This window comes from Oratosquilla oratoria, chromosome 5 (genome assembly GCF_046742065.1).
Source record: "Oratosquilla oratoria isolate Oo_2021 chromosome 5, ASM4674206v1, whole genome shotgun sequence".
Taxonomy (NCBI): Eukaryota; Metazoa; Arthropoda; class Malacostraca; order Stomatopoda; family Squillidae; genus Oratosquilla; species Oratosquilla oratoria.
Window position 1 is genome coordinate 56475602 of NC_134781.1, and position 22500 is coordinate 56498101.

A 22500-nucleotide genomic window follows, 5' to 3' on the forward strand; every position below is an offset into this window, starting at 1 on the left:
CAAATGGGGTCGCGACCGATGGGGGCCCCGTTCACCCCAGGGGTCGTTCCTTCAGTTGAATGCAATCTGACTCCAGACAATTTCATTTAACCGCAGGGAGACACTTCATGATGTTGTTCTGGATTACAGTTTACCAGCTATTCTTTCCTAATGCAGGACGCCCCTTGAAACTTTCCCTGACTTAGGACGCCTCGTCCTAAAGTAGCTTTTGTTGTCGTCGTTGTTGTTGACTGTAAGTTACCAGCGCCTCTATCCTCTCCTAATATAGGAACCCCCACTAATCTTCATCGTGGGAAACCCAGGTTCTCTTAAAAGTGGAGAAACACATTGACACACACACACACAGACACACACACACACACACACACACACACACACATACACAAATACACACACACAAGGGGTGACGCGTAAGCAAACACGCGCAAAAACGCGCGTGCGCGCGAGCACGTGTTTCCTAATGTGGGTTTATTGGTCATTCGATTAGTGGGGCTCGTGCACTCTGACGTTGTCTGCTCCTCTCATCTCTTCTCGCTTTTGTGTCCCCGGTGACCACGAGTCCCCATCGCGGTCACTCCGTCTCTTCTTCTTCTGTGGCCTGTTGTTCTCTGTTTTGGGTACGTGTGACCCCGTGGAGGGAAATCATCACACACGCGCACACATACACACGCACACACACACACACACACACGCACATACACGAACACACACACACGCACAAAGACACACACACACACATACACACACACACACACACATACACACACAAAAAAACAACAACATGGCCATCGCAAGTCTATTTGAAAGTAGGTATGATAACTGAAGAGTTAGGACCCCATGAGCGTTGCTACTTTCCTATATACTACAATTGAGTAAATACGATGAGGTAAAGACACACACACACACACACACACACACACACACACACACACACATACACACACACACGCACACGGTGATCACGCACTCACGGCGTGAAAAGATTTCTTTAATACTGCAAGTCCTTACTATTCCTCTTGAACAAGGAGCTGAAGTATGGTAGATGTGAAAGGCATTACCAATATGTTAGGACGACACCAACTCTGAGCTCTCGTCCGTAAAGGTAATAGTCGTATATCACGAGTCCAGCACGTGATCCAAAACCATGGTCAATCACACGTGAGTATGCACCCGTACACATACACATGTACACACACATAAAAACACGAAATATGCAAACATATGTTCATAATTATATTATCAATAACAAATGCAACTCACTAAGAGTGAAAAAAATATATGAGAAACTGTTGCCCGCGTTCATGTTTTCTTTGAAAAGAAAAGAAAGAAAAAACAGACGGAAGGAGAGAGAGCCTCTTTATGACCACTCCAATGAATAGACAATAACATTCCAACAAAAATAATAATAAAAATATCTTTATTTGCTTATTAATGACACAAGCGTTCTACAAGGGAGCTACAAATAGTGTGTATAAAAAAGACTCCTTTAATATCCTACTACATACCACACAATGGAGTGGGAAACAATAGAGAGCAGACCAGCAGAGACTAACTACCATGACTAATACTTCCCAGTCCATCTGCACAAACGTGAATCACGCTCTTTTGCAATTCCCTGATTAAATTATGCTATACCGCCATGGCTTCCGCGTGATTCAAACCGCTAGTGTGAACAGGGCCTTACACCGTGAACGCCAAGCGCCAATTCCAAGATGGCTTTAAAATGACAAACAACACAAAACAAGTGAAAACAAATGATACAAACCCCCTATGATAATACATAAATAAATTATATGTCTCCACTTTTCTTTGTATTTGTTGACCTCGGTAACTTTTCCATCCTTTTTGTATGTTCAGTTATCTAGACATATAAATATTTGAAAACTCGTTTGAACAAATATATAACCCAAGAAAAGGATAACTGCAATACATGTATATATACATACATACATATATATATATATATATATATATATATATATATATATATATATATATATATATTACAAAAGGATTACAAAGGCGGAACATTCCGACAGGAGACCTTTTGTTCCATATCTATGTCGAATGCGAAAAAAATCATAGTAATGATAAATAAATAAATAAATAAAAACTATAATAATGTAAATAATAAAATACATAAATAAATGCATAGGTATAGTTAAATAATAAACAAACAGGTAAATAGTAAATAATAATAAATTGACATATAACTAATAATAAATAAGAATCAAGCAAATGATAATAAACAGACAAATGATAACAAAACAAATAAACAAATGATATAAAATAAATTATAGTCATTACAGCATCTTGCTTAGGTGTTTATCTAAATGATTCTAGCTTCGAACTAAACTACATTGCACTGCCTCTGCTGGAAGTTTATTCCATTCATTAACTACACGGTTGGCGAAGTTGTTTCTACCCACTTCCAAATTGAATCTATTTCCAGACAGTTTGAGACCAGTGTTTCTTGCAATAAAAACACTAAGGACGTGTGTTCTACAGATGGAAGGTAACCACTATGAAGAGATACGGCCGGAGCAGAGAGCTTCCGTGTATTATATCTTCAGTGTAGAAATACATAGAGAGTAGGCTATATTATGTTTGTACTCTACGTATTTCTGCACTGAAGATGTAATACACGGAAACGATCTACTCAGGTTGTTTCCTTTCATAGTGGTTACCTTCTATGTGCGTGTGGTGAACTAAGACAAAGCGTTTATCACCGTGGTTATCTTCAAGTTAAAGCAATACTATATAACAGTTCCGTAAATTACTCAGTTACGAAAAGTATGTAAACCTTATATATACACATTCTGAGTTCGTTTCCACCACTCTGAGTAACTCATTCAATTTTTATGTTTTTAATCTGTCTGACGCCAAGTGATCTTATTTAGCTGAGAGGAAACCCTTAATGGTGGCTGCACACTAGGCTAGCATGCTTCTTGTTTTTGCTACTTCGTTTGAATAGAAACCACATCAGTTACAATACTCTAGACTTCCGTAAGCACATCTGAACAAAGTGTCTAACATTCGTATTTTAGGTTTAACTTATTTTAATTCGTCATTCGCTTTCTCACGATGTGACGCAAGAGAAGTTTGACAATTGGAAATTTGAAAAACAAAAAATTGTAACCGAAGTCGTTTCTACTCAAACGAAGTAGCAGAAGCAAGTAGCATGCTAGCGAGAAATGCCTTGTGTGCCGCCACCTTAAGCAAACGAAATTTTTAATTCATGCTTTCATTTTTCGTAAACATAAGAACGTTTGGAAACACTTTCTTTGTATGTTGTTCATATGTGTACCCCACCTATTGCATACGCACGCAAAAACACACACACACTTATGAGAAATAACTGAAGACTAGATATTAAAAAAATGTGATTTTTTTAAACAGATGCATATCTGGGAGAACTTAGATAGCGATGTAGCACAAGATGGAACCATACTTGAATTTAAATCTAAGTATGACATTTTGAGAATAAGAAGACATACCCAGGTTGGAACCATACATGAATTTGAAGCAGGGCATGGTAACTGAATTTAGAGACAGGACCCTATAAGAGAGGCTCTTTTCCTCTGCACTACATTTAGATAAATATATATACATACATATATATATATACATACACACACATACATACGTATAATATATGTAAGAGGTTGGTAGATAAAGGCAGACAAGTAAGATAGATAGAGGGGTAGGTGGCGAGAATTTCATTTTATGTGTAGGATGTTTATAAAACATAAGTCGCGAAGGAGTTGCATAATCTCGCTCCCCATCTAAAGTTTATAAACAACCGCTAGGAACAGATTTTAATGATGATGTGACAATATGTAAACTAAGCCATTCCTGCCTCGATACCGAGACTGCTTGTGTAAGCAGGATTGCTTAAGACGTTGTAACGGTCTTTCTGATTGAAGAAGGGTAGAGGAGAAAAAAATTATTGGTAAAAGGGAGAAAAGTCATGCCCTTGGGGGAGGCACTTATTTGTAACAGTAAAGATCATTGGATGAATAAAGTAGTGACGTCGGAACAGAGGTGGCTTAGTGAGTGGATTGAGGATCCCAGGCGGGAGTCCCTTGGTGTAAATTGACAAGCCAAGTGTAATATTATTCGGAGAGAAAATAGAAAATTATACCTCCGTTTAATTCACTACATTGAGAAACATTACTTTCTAAAGAAGATATGGTAAAAGACATACTTAAATGAAGTAAAGTTGAAAGTGAGAGTAGAAATACAATACCATAGAAGGGAACAGTAAATAGAATTAAACCAGTAATTACGGAGAGACCGCGGGAACTGAAAGTGAGAGGGTGAAAAAAGTATATACATATATAATATATATATATATATATATATATATATATATATATATATGTGTGTGTGTGTGTGTGTGTGTGTGTGTGTGTATGTGTGTGTGTGTGTGTTTGTGTGTACGTATGTGTGTACACACATACATATATCTAGGCAGGGGATTCTCTTTTATGTAATTTCAATGAAAACTGACAACTAGAAATGCATTGTGAACTTTTTTATTTACGTTCTCGATGTTTCTGATATATATAATATATATATAGATAGATAGATAGACAGAGAGAGGTTGCCCTGGCCAAGATTCCGACATGAATCCTTTGTTTAGAATCAATGGCCCATTCTTGTAATTGGCCACCAATTTTCGAAAGCCCCAAACAGATGATCCGTTCCGCCATTGAAAACAACGACATCTCGACAGAATGCACAGGAGCGGGAAAGAAAAAGAAATAATAAAAAAGGGTACTTGGCCAATTAAGAACCACGAAAAAGACGAGCATTACACTAAATCGAAAGCCCCAAGCAATCATTCTGACAAAAGAAAGAAAAAAACAATGACAAGTGAACAAAAACACAGACGTCGAGACAACACAATAGTTTTTTAATCCTACTCGAATGCATATATTCTGTGTGTGTGTGTGTGTGTGTGTGTGTGTGTGTGTGTGTGTGTGTGTGTGTGTGTGTGTGTGTGTGTGTGTGTGTGTGTGTGTGTGTGTGTGTGTGTGTGTGTGTGTGTATGCAGTCTGAGGCGCACGAAGCGAAATGCGCCTCTGCAAGTCAATCCTAAGACAAAGGGTTCGCGAGTCCTTTGTCTCATGTCAAATGGTCAGGGGCTCAATGACGAGTCACTAAGAGGCACGGCGAGCGAATGGGACCCGCGACCCAGAGGCAACCGGGACACAATCACTCACTAGATCACCTGTGCATGTGTACATGTCTGTATGGATTAAACAACTCTAACTACTGTACACTGGGCCTCGAACCTTGATTATGCGTCATCTTATCACAAGATGAGGAAGCTACTCATCACGGCACGGCGGCCATCTAAAAGAAACGTTTCGGAACTTATCCTGTACATTCACAGACGTCAACTCGCTCAGCGCAGTACGCAGACTTGTTTCTTCGAGCCTTGTATTCAGGAGAGCTATCCGACAAGTGTGTGCAGTTTTGACTGTTGTAAAAACTTCACGCATATGCATATATATATATATATATATATATATATATATATATATATATATATAAAAATATATATATATATATATATATATGTGTGTGTGTGTGTGTGTGTGTGTGTGTGTGTGTGTGTGTGCGTGTGTGTGTGGTCAAACATGCACGCACGTACACATACACAAATCCAAATCATCTAAACTGTAACAACTAAAATTTATCATTCTAATTTATTATCAATTCTACTATGATTTTCTATCATTATTACTACACAAACTTTTCTTGGGGGAGTTATGACTAGGACACTCCTCAATTTTGAAATAAATTGTCTGAGAACTGGACAAAATAAAAATTGTATATGTTTCATTTTACAGATTTTTATATGCATTATATTATGCCACCTGATTTGAGGACTTGATCTCCACATATGATATGTATTCATCTTCAAATCAAATACAAAATATCAAAGCTTAGCTTACCTACCGGGAAACCTCAGCTCAATCAACATCACTTTTAACTCTCCAAAGGTAATCACCTTTGAAAGGACACACATGTCAATTCGTTCTAATATGGCGCGGACATTTTCCCAACAAGATGGACAAAAGCGTTTATCAGTCAGTGCAAAACGAGTTGATATTATGTCAATAAAACGTTCGTTTATTCCATCACGGATGCAGATGGACAAATATTCATATTTTAGTTGGGTGGAAGATGTCCTGTGCATAGGAGGATTATTGGCAACTTATATATGTTAAAAAGGTTTTAATCATTCATAAGCTTATTCAACACTCTTCCGTGGTATTAAAAACGAATAATTGTTCTGGCTGTTGCTCAGGCAGTTAGTTCACATGCCATATACACACAAACGCACACACACATGCAGCGGAACCTCATACATAAACATGTACACACACACACACACACACACACACACACACACACACACACACATATATATATATATATATATATATATATATATATATATATATATATATATATATATATATACACACACATATATATATATATATATATATACATACATATACACACACACATATATATATATATATATATATATACATATATATATATATATATATACAGTACATATATATATATATATATAAAACGCCGTAAATCAAGAAGCAATCCTATCTAAGCCGAGGATGACTTGACGCTCCGAACCAGCAGGATTTTTGTCCTCCATTCCTCCTCTACCTACTACTGCTCCTCCACCTCTTCCTCGTCCTCCAGCTCCACCACCATCTCCTCCTCCACTCGACGAGAACTTAACAACGGCAAATCGATGAGTCAAACCTTCTAATTCTCGCCATCCTCCCCTACTCACCCTACATCACCCTCCTCTCTGTCCCTCTCTCTTTCTCCTCTTTGCCCTCCTAAACCTATGGCCGTCTTTCTCTCTTCCTCCGCTTCCTCGTTCCCTCCTCCTCAATTCACTCTACCCTATCTCCTCGTCCCCTACTTCTTCCTCCTCCATTCTTTTTTAATCTGTCCTCTCATTCCCTTCCTCCCCTCCCCTCCCCTCCTCCGTTTCTTTCACACAATCTTTTCATTCCCTTACTTCCTCCTCCACTCCTTCTACCCTATTTTCTCATTCCCCTACTTCCCCCTTCTCCGTTTTTCACACTATCTTCTTATTCCCCTACTTCCTCCTCCTCCTCCTCCTCCGTTTCCTTCTACCCTATCTTCTCATTCCCCTACTTCCTCCTCCACCACTCCTTCCACTCTCTCTTTTCATTCCACTATATTCTCCTCATTTCCTTCTACCATATCTTCCCATTCCCCTACTTTCTCTTCCTCATCTATTCCTTCTACCCTATCTTCATATTACCCTACTTCCTCCTCCACCATCTCCTCCTCTTTCTCCATCTCATCCCAGACAACCTTGTCCATTTAATCCTCCTTCATTACCCCTTCCTCCTCCTCCTCCTCCAATTCCTCTTCCTCTTGCGCGTCCTCCTACTCCTCATAATATCTTCCTCTCGTTACCTTTTCTCCTCCTCCACCTCCTACCCCTTCCTCGTCGCTTTCCTTCCTCCTCATTCTACTCCCTCTTCTCCTTCCTCTCCTGTTCCTCATTCTTCTTCTCCCATTCTTCCTCTTCCTCTTCTTTCCTTAATGACCTCGATCTCTCTCATCCTCCTACACCAGTTCCTCTTCCTTCCACTCCTCCTCTTCTTCCCTCCAGAGCTCCTCCTCCTCCAAAACCTATTCCTCCTATTCTTCCTCTTCCTCTTACTGCACAGCCTCCCCCTCGTGATATTGTTTAACGTCACAAACTCCCACCTTATCGGGAGGCTAGAACGGTGCCCTTTAAAAAGAACTTTGTAGCATGGAATTTAATGAACTATGCCCTTGGCTCAACTTCGCCGGTGGCAGGGTACGAACCGCCACCCCCTCGACCTTCGCCGCATGTGACGACGCCCTAAACCGCTCGGCCAGCGATATCTCCCTTGTACTTCTTCTATTCCTTCCCCTCCCCTTCGATGCCCCCTTGTAGGTTGTTGACTGCCTAAATATTATGCAATTAATACTTTTAAAGACTCTCGTGGTATCCCTATGGACCAGGGTCACACACACAGAAAAGAATCCTTATCTCTTTTTATTTCTGCTCTCCTCCCGCCCCCCTTTTTTATTGAATTCCTTACATCTCTCTTTTACCACCTCTATGGTGGGCTATTGTCCTTAAGGATAGAAGGGCTGTATGGTAACCCAGTGGTTACCGTGTCGAGCTCGTGAGCAGGTAGTCGTGAGTTCGATTCCCGGGATCCGCTGCGTTCTTCTTGCGTTGGTTCCCGACTGCCTTGGCCAAGCAGAGAGGAGACCCAAACATCTGCCTAAAAACACAGTGGCTTGCCGCAACTGACGGGGCTTTGGCCTACCATGGGTTTTTCACTTCCCCCCTCATGCTTCCTTTCCTTACTTTCTCTAGTTTTCCCTTTCTATTGTTCCTTTTGTCCATGTTCCTCCCCTTGCACTTATTTTCAATTCTACTTCTCCTTTCTTCTCCTTTCCATGTTCCTCCTTAATATACGTAGGCAGGCTTAGACACCTTAATTTACACTCTCTGGGGAGACATGGAGTGCGGGGTGCTCTAATAGAGATGTTCCAATGCGTCAAGGGTTTTAACAAGGGTGATACAGACAAGGTCATCATATTAAGACAAAAGGGCAGAACTCGCAGCAATGGATTTGAATTGGACAATTTTAGATTAAAGAAGGAAACGAGAAGCTTAACTTTATGGATGGGTATGATAGGTGGTAATGGACACGGAACTGCCTAGTGTAGGCCTTATGGTCTCTTGCAGTCTCCTTCATCCTTATACATTATTCTTCATCTTTTCCCGTTCCATCTATATTCCTTTTCATTTCATACTTATTTCCACTTCCTCGCTTAATGTTTTCCTATTGTATCTTCGCATTTCCTCCGGCTGTCCTCATCTCCCTTCTTCTTTGAATGGCCTGTTCGTATGATCTATCAGAGGTCCGTGTGTTCGATGAGTGATCTAGTGTGAAAAAGCTTTCCACTCAACTCTGTGGAACAACTCTTCTGTGGGTCAATTTGTTCCTTTGGGCTTCCTCGTTCTCGGAAGTCTTCGTCAGAGAGTATGACAAAGTCCCCAACCCTAGTCCTCGATTGTGGTAGACAACCAGTACACGGGAGCGAAGTTTCAGCGCGCACGCACGCACGCACACACACACACACACACACACACACACACACACACACACATATATATATATATATATATATATATATAATATATATATATATATATATATACACGCACATACACACACAGATCGGGCAATATATGAGTTTTGAGTTCTCATCCGAAAAGGTAATAGTTGTCGATCACGAGGTCAGCACGTGATCCAAGACCATACTGAATGACACACGCAAACACACCCAGACGCTGAGCTCTCATCCGTAAAGTTATTAGTTGTCGATCACAAGTCCAACGCGTAATCCAAGGTCATGGTGCTGAAACACACACACACACACACACACACACACACACACACACACACACACACACACACACACACACACACACATACACACGACGCTGTTTGAGATCTCACACATACTTCATTTGAATATTCAAATCTACTTTCGGCTGATATTATTGAGCCAATCTAATTCTTGAGAAACTTTCTATCTCTAACTGTAGAATTCTTCGGTATTTTCTTTAGATTTTCAGTTAATTCAATTTGAAACTGTCACCTTTTATATGGATTTGATATTTGATTACTTTGATATTTATTTGGGGATTCAGACAACTTGAATTTTTTATAAGCATGTCTCTTTTCGTCAATACTTTCCTTTTGTTTCTTTATCAAACCATTTAGGATGAGACTGGGTTGGAGGACGCCTTTCCTTGAATGAAATATAATTATGAAACAATTTTGAGACAATACCCGTACCTAATCCATTTTTCTCTTACATATACATTATATATATATATATATACTTAATCTTATATTACGCAGGTGGTGTCATCGGAAGCGTGCTGGCCACGCATTCGCTTAGTTATGGCTTCGAGTCCCGCACTTCTCTCCTATTACCAGCAATGACTGTTTGTTACCTGCCCCCAACAATCCAAGCGCATATAAGGGCATAGGTGACGGCTTCGGCCGCAACTATTCAGCGCCTCCTGGCGTGGGCTCCTCACCATCTACAGTATATTGCCTTCCAGTCTGTAGGCTAAAGCTCTTGTCACAGAACAGTCAAACGAGTTGTTCTATCTACTTCTAGTTAATTCTAGTTACATCAGTGTTTCCCAAACTAGGAGACGCAACCCCTAGAGAGTCGTGAGGAGGATACAAAGTGTGTGTGGGGGGGGGGGGGTGAATTCATCTGCTCAAAAATCCTTGTTGAATAAGAATAATGAAATTATTCCAAGAACAAGTATATGTGCAAAGTATAATTCTATCAGTCACCCCAACCCGTTTTCTGTTAAGATGCAAATAGAAAATATATAGAGAAAAGTATATAATTTCATGAAAATACAAAAAATGTCTTGGGGGGTGGGGGCTATGGGTCTGTTGGAAGCAAAAATGGAGCATCATATGAGATAGTTTAGGAATCACTGAATTACATGTTCCAATGACGACCACGCACTGGCAGCAGCAACAACTAAGAGGACACACGTGTTTTCTAATGCCTCGTTGGTATAATGAAGAGATAGCCAACCACGCTAACAACACTCACGTGACTACCTCTGGCAATCAGGTTAATGTTGATACCATGCTCGTGTTGCGGCGCAATCATCATCACCATTGCCATTGGGTTATGCCTCCGGTGAATGGCCCGCTGACGGCAGGCTCCAACACCCCTTGGTCGTTAGCAAGCCGTGACCAGTGACACCGTTGTCACGGGTCACGTGGCACGGTGACGACCTGAGTGACAACTCACGTCGGCGTCTTCACCTTCGTCGGATGTACGGCACGTGTAGGGGGACGACCTCGTTCGAATCGATATGCTTGTGATGGTGAGTTCCTGAGTGACAGCGGTGGCTCATCAGAGCCAGTCACCCACCTAACCACGAGACAAAGTCGTAACAATTACCATCAGTGTCTACTCTTAACCAACTACACCGGGATTCGAACCATGGACTATGCGTTTACGAGACCACAGCTGTACCACTGAACCGCTAAGGGACGTTGAAAGGGGAGACGGTATAGATACAAGTATAGACATCGATTCAGTAATGACCATAGACAATGCAGATGACACCACCCTCCACCACCACCACTGTCATCAACAGCAGGTCATAAGCTGCTGAGCACGAAAAACAACAGACGGGGCTAATGGACTCTAGAGGTGAGCATTTTATCGAGCAAGTGAGAGCACGTGTGCTCAATTAATTAGGCCACCTGTCATCGCTCTACGTACCGGGTGGACGGGGGGAGGCGGTGAGGGTCATCAGGCACGGGGGGAGAAGGGGAAGAAGTGGGTGAAAGGGGACGAGAGAGGGGAAGCTTGGTGCTGGTTTTGGAAGAACAGGTAATACACTGGTAGTCGGAGGAATTGTTATTGGAGGGGAAGAGGGAGGGGGAGAAGGTGGGTAGGTGATTAACGGTGCCGATAGGAGGGGGGTTGGTGGGGAGGTAAAAGGGGCATGCAGGGGAGAGAGGAGTGTCCTGCTGAAGAAAATACAGAGCTGGAGAAAGGAGGGAAATGAGGGAAAGAGAGGAAAGGAGGGAAGAGATGAAGGGAAAGGAGGTAAGGGAGCAAGAGAGGGAAAGGAGGGAAGGGAGGAAGAAAGTGAAAGGAAGGAAGAGAGGGAAGTGAGGGAAGTGGGAGAGGGAAGTGATGGGGGGAAAGGAGGCACGGGAGGGAGGGTGAGTTTCCCTCGCCATTTGATACCCTGAGGACATCCAGAACATGTCAATCCCATGCAAAGGGTTAAGAAAAATTAGAGATTTAATATAAATTCTTGGGGGCGGGGAAGAAGAGAAGGAAGAGGAGGAGGAGGAGAAGGAGAAGACGAGGGTGGTGAGGGGAAATTATGGTGGAGACCGAACGTAAGTGTGATGGAGGTGGCGGAGATTCGTTGAGGACCTAAACTTAAGAGAACGAGTTGAGTAGAAATAAAATGAACAAGGGAAAACGATCAGGGTTACCAGGTGGGAGGGGGAAAGGGGAGGGCGAGGGGGGGAAGAGGAGGGGGAGGAGGAGGAGGAGGAGTGGGCAGGGGAGGAGAACAGGTGAGGGGCAATGAGTTAATTATCATTCTTAGGTTGGGGAGAGAGAAAGGGGTGGGAGGAGGGGAGTTACTGTAGTATCGAGATTAGGGGAGAGGGGGGAGGAGGGGTGGGGGGGTAGGGTTGCAAGCAATTAGGAGGGTCAGATAGATGATGTTATGAGCTGGGGAAAAGAAATTATGAGGAGGAGAAAGGGGGAATAGGGAGGGAATTAGGAATTCACATTTAAGAAGAACATAAAAAAAGGAGCAATCAAGAAGAGGAGAGTAAAAGTAGAGAAATAAATAAAAAAGTTAGGTGAAAGTGGGGGAGATACGTAAAACAGATACTAAACGAAGGAGAACAGGAAGAATGTGGAGAAGAGAGGAAACAACAGGGATGAAAACATTCAATAAAGTGATACTGAAACGTAATTGTAAGGATGTTGAGACGAGATTTCAGATCCTCTTCTGAAGGAGAACTTGTCTCTTCTCCTGAAGTAGGTGGTGGGGTCTCAAACTGGGGTCCAAGAACCCCTAAGGACCCCGGTCACACGTTCACGATTCTCGTCAAATGTTGTGAATTTGAAAAGCTGGAAGATGTTCACGCTTACTGTATTCGAGACTTCCCTACGAACAGTTCAATAATGTGTCTAATAACTTTTCTTAGTTCGTCGTTCAGCTTCTCAATATATGACACAAAGGTGATTTGACACTTGGGGATTCGAAAAATAAAAAATTGTAAACGAATTTACTTGAGTCATGTCAGGGGCTTCCGAATCCAACCATCTGTTAGGAGTTGATGGATGCAAAACGATTCAAGTGATCTACTCAATTTTGAGAAACAAAATAACATAAGACCTATGACCATAAATAGTTGAGAAACGAACTCCTCGAGGGACCACCGAAATGATTTACCTCTTCACTGTCAAGAAGCGATGTCTAAATAATCATTTCTTAACATTCTTCCCCTTTGCAGAACCCTTAAAACAATGTCTCAGGGAGTTTCCGTGACCGGCTGCTCGACATGTTTCCTACTCCTGGACGCTACAACCCCCGACACTCACTGGACAGGAACACAATCCGTAACTCGAGTCACGAGTTTCCGCTTCACCGCAAACCAGATCACTTGCGGACCACATTGTCGATCTTTGACGCCATATGCCAGGGGTTCTCAACCTTGGGGTCGCGGGACGGTTTACAGGGGTAGGCTACTTGGATGACTAGCGAAAGATGACTTAAACTTTTAGATAAGCATGTGCATTGTTTTTTATGTCAATGCTTAACTGATGAATAAAGACATTACAATTTCTACCACTTGATGGCCATTGCGGTACCATAGCATGTTTAATTAGCCTTAATATATCACCATTATATATTCTGTGTCAGGTTAATTGGAGTACGGGTCGATGGTTTGATGACCCTCGGGGTTCGTAACGTGAAAAAGGTTGAGAACCTTTGTCGATCTGCGTAACAAGATACTCCACAGATTTCATCCTCGGGGACGACTGACTTCGGCCTGACCAGGGAAGGGGAGGGTGTGAGGATGATACGGGGGGGGGGATGAAGGGAGGAGAAAGGGTGGCGGAGGGAAGGATCATAGGATCAGGTCACCATTATCCCTGCTTAATGGATACACCTTTGGATTGGGTTACGTTCAAATCTTACCCCTTTCCACATCTGTTTTCGTGTCATATCCGATCACTGACAATAAGACTGCGGACGCGATGAGTTTTCCACGCATTCAATATGGATGACTTTGCCCGTAGACAATATTCTTTCAGTATATTTCCGCCACTCCTCTTAAACAAGATGAGGAGCCTACGCCAGGAGGCGCTGAGTAGATGTAGCCTGGACCAGTGAGGTGGGTGACAATACCAGTCACTGCTGGGAATAGGAACGGAATGCGGGATTTGAACCTACTACTGAGCGAGTACGAGAGCAGCACGGATTAAGCCAGTAGCGCAACAAAATAATTCCTTATTCTTTTACACAAAAGATTTTTCGGGAAGTATAAATCAGATAGAAGGTGAGAGACAGACAGAGAGAAAGAGAGGGAGAGAGAGAAAGGGATAGAGACCGAGAGAAAGAGAGAGGAAGGGAGAGATAGAGGGCGGAGGGAGGGAGGGAAGGAGGGAGAGAAAGATAAGGGGAGAGAGAGAGAGAGGAAGGGAGAGAGAGGAGGAGAAAGAGAGGAGGGGAGAGAGAGAGGGAGAGAGGGTGTGAAGGGAGAGGAAGAGAGAGGAAGGGACAGAGAGGAGGGGGAGAGAGAGAAAGGGAGAGAGGGTGGGGAGAGAGAGAGAGAGAGAGAGAGAGAGAGAGAGAGAGAGAGAGAGAGAGTGCAGAAAATACAGAGAAACTAAAGAAAATACTGATAAGGGGGGAGAGAGAAAAGGAGAGAGGGTGGGAGGGAGGGAGAGAGAGAGAGAGAGAGAGAGAGAGAGAGAGAGAGAGAGAGAGAGAGAGAGAGAGAGAGAGAGAGAGAGAGAATGAAGAAAATACTTATAAGATAGAATAGAGAAAATAAAGAAAATGAGGAAATAAAGACAGAAGAGAGGGGAGAGTGAAGACAGGGAGCAAAGAGAGGAAAATGAGAACGTTGGGAGAGAGAAGAAACAATGGAAAGAGAAAAAGAGAAAAAAATATTAAATCGAATTACATCATTCGATCTGCGGAAGAGACAAATCTATTTGATTTATCTATCCGGCCACAAAAAAAAAAAAAAAAAAAAAAAAAAAAAAATACGGTCGCGTTCAAAAGTTTGTGGGCATCCTTGCCCCGCAATGAACTAGTGTCACCTGGACCTCTGGGTACAGGGAGATCATAAAACAGATCCATTGCATGTCATCGTTATTGACCGCCGCCCTGGACAATCCGCCAACGATTAACTCCCGGATGAAAGGTGACGGGCCGATGGTTGAAAGTTTATTGGTTTTATCTGCTTCCGGGGCCCGCCGTGGCTTGGTGGTACCGTGTGCTTCTGATAACCGCGTTGGGATTTCGGCGTCAAGGTCTTCTGCACTCATATATGAACTGTTCCGGATCATCTGCAAAGATGAGGTCCAAGCGTGTACCAGCCCCACAAATTATGATAAAAAGGAAAAAGAAAAAAACCTGGGAGTTTCCAGTTTATTTAGTAAAGAAAGGAAAATTTAAGGACGGAAGAGGGAGAGAGAGAGAGAGAGAGAGAGAGAGAGAGAGAGAGAGAGAGAGAGAGAGAGAGAGAGAGAAAAGGGAGAGAGAGGACAAAGCTTCTTGAAAATCTGCTACAGAGATGCAGAATGAGTATAAATTACCTTCCGATAAGAAAAAAATAACTTCTCTTTATATCCTGTCGAAAAAGAAAAGTTAATGAAAAAAATTTAAAGCAAGAAAACGGTAGCATATATATATGTGTATATATATATATATATATATATATATATACTTATATATAATATATATATATATATACATATATATATATATATATATACATATAAATATATATATACCTATATATATATAATGTATATATACACATATATTATATATATTTATATATATATATACATATATATATATGTATATATATGATATATATATATTATATATACCGTATATACATATATATATATATATGTATATATGTATATATGTTATATATATATCATATATATATATATATATATATACACACACACATATATATATATATATATATATATATATATATATACACATATTCAAGATTATTGTCAATAATCATGAAGTTCCAAAATATTCCGTGTGCTCATCAGTTTTGAGATTATGGAAAGCGTAAAAATATACAAATAAACAAAATAGAGAAAGTCCTTCTAAGGGAGAGGACTCAAACAAGAGAAAGAATCCCTCTGAAGCTCCACCGAGAGGGCAGGGTCCATTAGGCCTGACTGCGGTGCGGCCACCAACCAGCCCTTCTAAGTTTCCAAAAGAAACTGGATGACTGCATCGCAGACAACTTTCCAGGATGTAACACTTTACCCTATACCTTACGTCATATTATGGAAGACAGCATTGTACACAATCACGTACACGAACAACACAATATACACTACATAAAGGATTTGTGGCAAAATCCCGTTCCAGCCGTGGCGTTCATCAGGGAGACGGGACTGTTCGGCCAGACAGTTTAGGGAACGGCATCAACAATAATGATAAACTTTTAAGTATTCTCTAGGGAGAGAACCCGCACAGGAGAGAAGTTTTCGTAAGTCTCCCGAAGTCTTGAGAATGAAGACTCGAACAGGAAAGAGACTTTCGTAAGACTTCCTGAGTACGGGGGACTCGTACAAGAGACTTTCGTTAGTCTTCCTGAGGGCAAAGAGTCACAAAGGAAAGAGTCTTTCGTAAGTATTCCTGAGGTCGAGGAGTCGCACAGGAGTGAAACTCTGTTAAGTTCTTCTCAAGATTCGTACTCGTACAGAAAAGAGACTTTCGTAAGTCTTCCTGAGAACGAGAACTCGTAGAGAAGAGAGACTCTTTTAAGTCTCCCGACGTCGTGCGGGGCCGCAACGATTTGTCAACTAATCAAGATTCGCGGTTTGACTGAGACAATTAGCCAAGTTGGTGTTACGGCCAATTTTCGTCGCAAACCTTGTCATGACTCCCCGAAGCGATTCGCATTTTTTCGGTCCCGCGTTATTCGTAGATTGCGAGGGACCAGAGCACGAGTTTCACAATTACCGGAACACTAAACCTGATGACGTTTTAATTGCGGTCTAAGGCGCCGCTAATCTGCTGCAAATACAACAGAATCTCTGTTCAGACGTAATTCATTTCACAGATTATTATTATTTCTTTTTTTACTCTGATGTAATACGAACCAAGAACGAAATGAAACGAAAATCGTGCCTCAACGGAACACCCATCTCACTATCACTAACCAGAATAAAATTATCAAATATTCTCAGCAAAGGGGTTCACTTAAGCCCTTCCATGTGATGACATCATGCTTTCGTCATAATTTCTCCCCAACGGTGATGTCGTGATCTGAATAAAACTAGATGATGTCACTATTGAAATGATTTATCGCGGTAATCCTTCGCTATGGTAACGTTCCTAACTGGATTAAAAGTCTTTAAGGTAAACAAGAATAAAACTTACGGTATAGTCTGTCGGTGGCTCTCCATCCCCGGAGAGGGAAACCTCTTGGATATTCCCCTTGCGGGTCCCCGGAGGTCCGCAAACAAGGCCACAGACCAATAACTCGTGCGAATTAGTGAGTTTTTAGGAATTTCATTCAGTGTTGAAGAAGTAGTCTTCCCTAGGAGGCTATAGAAGGACAGCAATCTATAAGTCTCGGATATGTGACGAAAGACTGGTTGAGGATCTTTGATCTATACAATGCCCCACGGACGTAGAAAGAGACTGAGAGAGAGTGAGAAAGAGAGAGAGAGAGGGAGGGAGAGAGAAAGAGAGAGAAAGAGAGAGAGAGAGAGAGAGAGAGAGAGAGAGAGAGAGAGAGAGAGAGAGAGAGGAGAAGAAGAGGAAGGAAAAGAGAGAAAGAAAGAGAGAGAGTGAGAGAGAGAATCGCCTATCGAGCGAACTCTCCCCCCCACACACACACACACTCAAGGTCAAGGAGCGTGCAGGTACGAGTGCTGAAGAAGAAGAAAATGAAGAGAAAAAAAAAAAGGTCTGCATTCCATCCCGGTGGTCTGGCCATTGCGTGTAGTCAAATCTACCGGAAATTCTGGTGAAAACATCCCCCCGGAGATACTGGTGGACCCTTCATCACCACAACCTACCGGGGACGCCCCACTTCGGTGGTCAGCCGCAACCTTACCAGCACCTCCGCCTCCTCAAGTCGCACCTCCACCCTGTCATTAGCTCGCCCTTGGTGTCAGGACCCGCGCCCTCCGATCCTATCTCCTCCTTGATCTTCTCCCGAGGGCGGGGTCGAGGTGCGGCGGTAGCAGACCGCGAAGCGGACTGATGACCGAGAGATTTGCGAATTACAGCCTGTGGATCGCAGGTTGCGGTCTATGTTTTGTGGAATAAACTGCGGATTTATATTGCTGTCTGCAGAATGTTGGTTGAGGATTGTAAATTGCTGCTTGCGGACGAACGTGAAATGAGTCGATTGGTTCCACCAGCAGAGACGAACATGTGTAACTTTTTAACAAGATATCCATACATACATGAATGGGTATGACTTTTATACACAGGTACTAGCTTTCAATATTGCAGGCTTGAAAATAAACATTACACTGCGTCGTTCTACAGCACGTATAACAAGGAAAACAGTAAGTAAAAAACAATTAACCAATCGATCAACTGATTGACTGACACTAAACCAAACAACCTAAAAACTGTGACATAGGTACTGGCTTTTACTATTATGGATTTAAGGACAAAAGTTACACTGCGTCATTCTGATACCGCTCTGATAACAGGGTAAACGTCCAAATAAAAGAAAAGCAAATAGCGGGCTATGATATATGTATCGAGCACAGCCATATATAACCTACAGTGAGTGGTACAGTTGGCGCTAAAAATACTGTTGCACGAGCGGAACTACAAACACTTCCCGTGATGACAAATGGGTCCTCAGGCCCCGTTTCGATCAGCAGAATACATAGAAAAAAAACTCGAACGCTTGATTTACTCCTCGTAATTCCATTCAGCCTAGGACTGTTTTTATTAACAGAGTACAGGCACTGTCACTGTGTGTGTATGGTGTGTGTGTGTGTGTGTGTGTGTGTGTGTGTGTGTGTGTGTGTGTGTGTGTGTGTGTGTGTGTGTGTGTGTGTGCGTGTGTGTGTGATTGCGTGCGCAAGCGAACAAGCTATATAGATTTAAATAGATAAACAGAGACAGACAGAGAGAGAGATACAGACAAAGATAGAAAGTCTATATTATGTGCGTACGCGTGTGTCTGTTTGTAACGACAGTAGCCTCAAGGTACTGGTCAAAATGTTCGAAAAAGTCATATCATTCTAACCGAATTCAGGAAAAACATGGAAAACATTTCCAGTGTTTTTGTTCTTAAAGTATTATTTTCAAGGCGACCTGACAACGAAATGTAACCATGTGCTGTACTTTTTCTGTACAGGTAAATGTGATGCAGTTATATATCTAGATTTATTCATTAATGCATTAAAATACACGTTACGCATGTAAAGATAAGCGTGGTGACTAAATGCCTGGTAGAAAGCTTTCCCATAGGCAATGTTATTATTTTATGAGTGGTTATATATGTTTTATCCGTGTATCTTTTTCCATTCAATTCATTTACCTTTTATTTCAATTGTCAGTCATAATCAACCTTTTGCATTCGTAGCTTCCATATTGGAAAAAAAAATCGTATAAGGAAAAAAACGAACAGGTTCTGAGAATACATACACAGAATCAACGATCCGCAAATATGCTAATTCGAAGATACAGGGGTGGATACACCAACTGAAAGTGAAGAACCAAAAAGGGAAAAATTTGACGCGTTCTCTTTATGGTCTAAACCAGCGTTTCTCAACCTTTTTACCCTTGCGTAACCTTTAAAATAAATTGTATGTCTCAAGGAACCCCTGCGCAAAAAAAAAAAAAAAAAAAATAAATAAAATAAAATAATATATATATAATATATATATATATATATATATATATGTATATATATATATATATATAAATATATATATATACACCATAGCTTTCTCATTTTATTTTCATCGTAATAATAGGTTAGGTAGGATGATGTCTATATTACATAATTGCAATAACCAAGAATATGCCGTGCGTGTTTAATTATATTACGTATATGAAATTAAATAAAAAATCAAAAGTGCATTAACTTATCTTACTTGTTCTCGCGGACCCTTAGGGACCTTTTGCGGAACCATATGGTTCCGGGGAACCCTGGTTGAGAAACGCTGGTCTAAACACTGGGCAGAAGAAACAAAAGTAAAAACAAGAAAGAGTTCCACAGCCTCCCAACAGAATGGAAGGAAGAACGAGTATAGTCGCTAACTCTTACGAAAAGTATATTTATGGAAAAGAGGAATTGTGGTGGATGGGAGAGGAATAGGTGGGAGTAGGTAAGAGCCTTTTCACTTGTCTACCTCCCATGTAAGAGGGGCAAAGCCCTCGGTAATTGATACAATAATATTTACGGAAAATATATTTGGTTTTAGAGACTGTTATTCCTTAGCCTCTTAAAGCTATGGTTACACTAGTCAACGGAATGGTTTGATTCCAACGAATCAGTTGGATTTCGTCCAAGGCTGGTGTGTAACCGTAGCTTTAAGCTACGAAATCCAACTGATTCTTTGAAATCCAACCATTCCCTTGACTAGTGCAACCGATGCTTGAAGCTACGAAATCCAACTTATTCGTTGGAATCCAACCATTCCCTTGACTAATGTAACCATAGCTTTAAGCAACGAAATCCAACTGAATCGTTGGAATCTAACCATTCCCTTGACTAGTGTAACCGTAGTTTTAAGCTATGAAATCCAATTGAATCGTTGGAATCCAACCATTTCCTTGACAAGCGCAACCGTACCTATAAGTTACGAAATACAACTGAATCGTTGAACTCCAACCATTCCATTAACTAGTGTATCCGTAGCTTTAAGATATGAAATCCAAATGAACCGTTGAGCTCCAACTATTCCGTTGATTAATGTAACCGTAGCTTTAAGCTACGAAATACAACTGAATCGTTGGAATCCAAGCATTCCGTTGACTAGTGTAATCGTAGCTTAAGAGGGAAAGGGAAAAGGACTAGGAAGACAAAGTTCACAGAGGACATTTTGTCGTGGAAATAACAACGGAAGAGGTAAACATTGGTGGCCAGGAAGAAGCTGTTGAAAGCTGCTTCTATGAAGAACAGCAAATGACCATTAGACTTACCTTGATCAGAAAAGATAAATCAATCGAACGAGCTACACCATATGTGCGTTGTATACTCCATACTGAGGTGGATTTCGGTGTCAGCACCTGAAAAAAAGACAAAAATAATGTTAGAAGTGGTTTTCGCAATAACCGAAGTTTGAACACTTGGTTTCAGTTTACTGGTATAAGATAGACCGAGAATGGTTATGATGACATAAGGAAAAATCCTAAACAAATGTAGGACGATGCTGTGAAAAGTCGTATCGGGCAGAAACAAGGAGAAATTGTTTTGGAAACTCCAAGACACAGGGTTTTCTTCGCTGCCCTATCTAAATAACTGAAGATTCTGAAGTTCGTCATTTTTTAAGCTAACCTTTGAAAATTTAGGGTTTAATTTCGAGAAGAATGTCACGTGGAAAATGTGGAGAGATGAGGCGTGCAAGGTGCCATGAGCATATGAGCGTATAGCGCAGAAGGTTCTGGGAAGAATTATTTACAGAGAAAAAAACTGAACAAGTGACAGAACAGAGACTTTTGGTGCGACTAAAGAAATAACAATGGGAGGGGAACAGTAGTAGTAGTAGTAGTAGTAGTAGTAGTAGTAACAATTGTTATTGTTGTAGTTGCTGTCTTTATGGTTGTTGTTGATGATGGTAATTACCCCACACTTGCTGCTGTTGTTGACGGTAGCAGAAATTAACCCACATTCATCGTCGCCCTTGTTGTTGGTTGGCCCACAGTGTCACTGGATTATGTCACTGGTGTTACGAAGGAACCCACTCGCCTTCTCGTGCGGCTCTTTCCAGAGGCCCTCCTCCCCTGATATGTTGCGGTTGTGTCTATAAATATGGGCGTGGTAGCATGTGGTTCCTAAGAAGAGGAATAATGATTACAAAGGCAGCTAGAGTCGATGCGGAACTATAGAGGAGATATACAGTTCAAGGGTAATTTGTAAATCAAAGACTTATGGCGAACTTTAACAAGAGCAACAACAGCTAAGATCTCGCCGGGATGACCAACAATAGGAAGAGAGGAGCAACGGTATCACCATTAGAGGCCTCTTTCTGGAAACCTTTCTGACAATCAGAGAGAAGGTCGCAAGAACATAACTACTACAGAATCTTTTAACGACAACATATTTGAAATCTTGATATAATCATGAAATTTGAGTTATTGAAGCGTCGGTAATTAGAAGATTGCGGGCTGCAAAATAAGCATTCATAGTTCGTGAAATTTTGAGAAAACAGAGGCAGAGGGGGCAATGATCGTGACATATATAATAGAAAATAATAAATAGATAAATAAATAAATAGATGAATATTATATATATATATATATATATATATATATATATATATATATATATATATATATAGATATATATATATACACTCACAAGCTAGCACCTAATCAGTATGGTAGAGCTGATTACATTGATCTTAGACTTC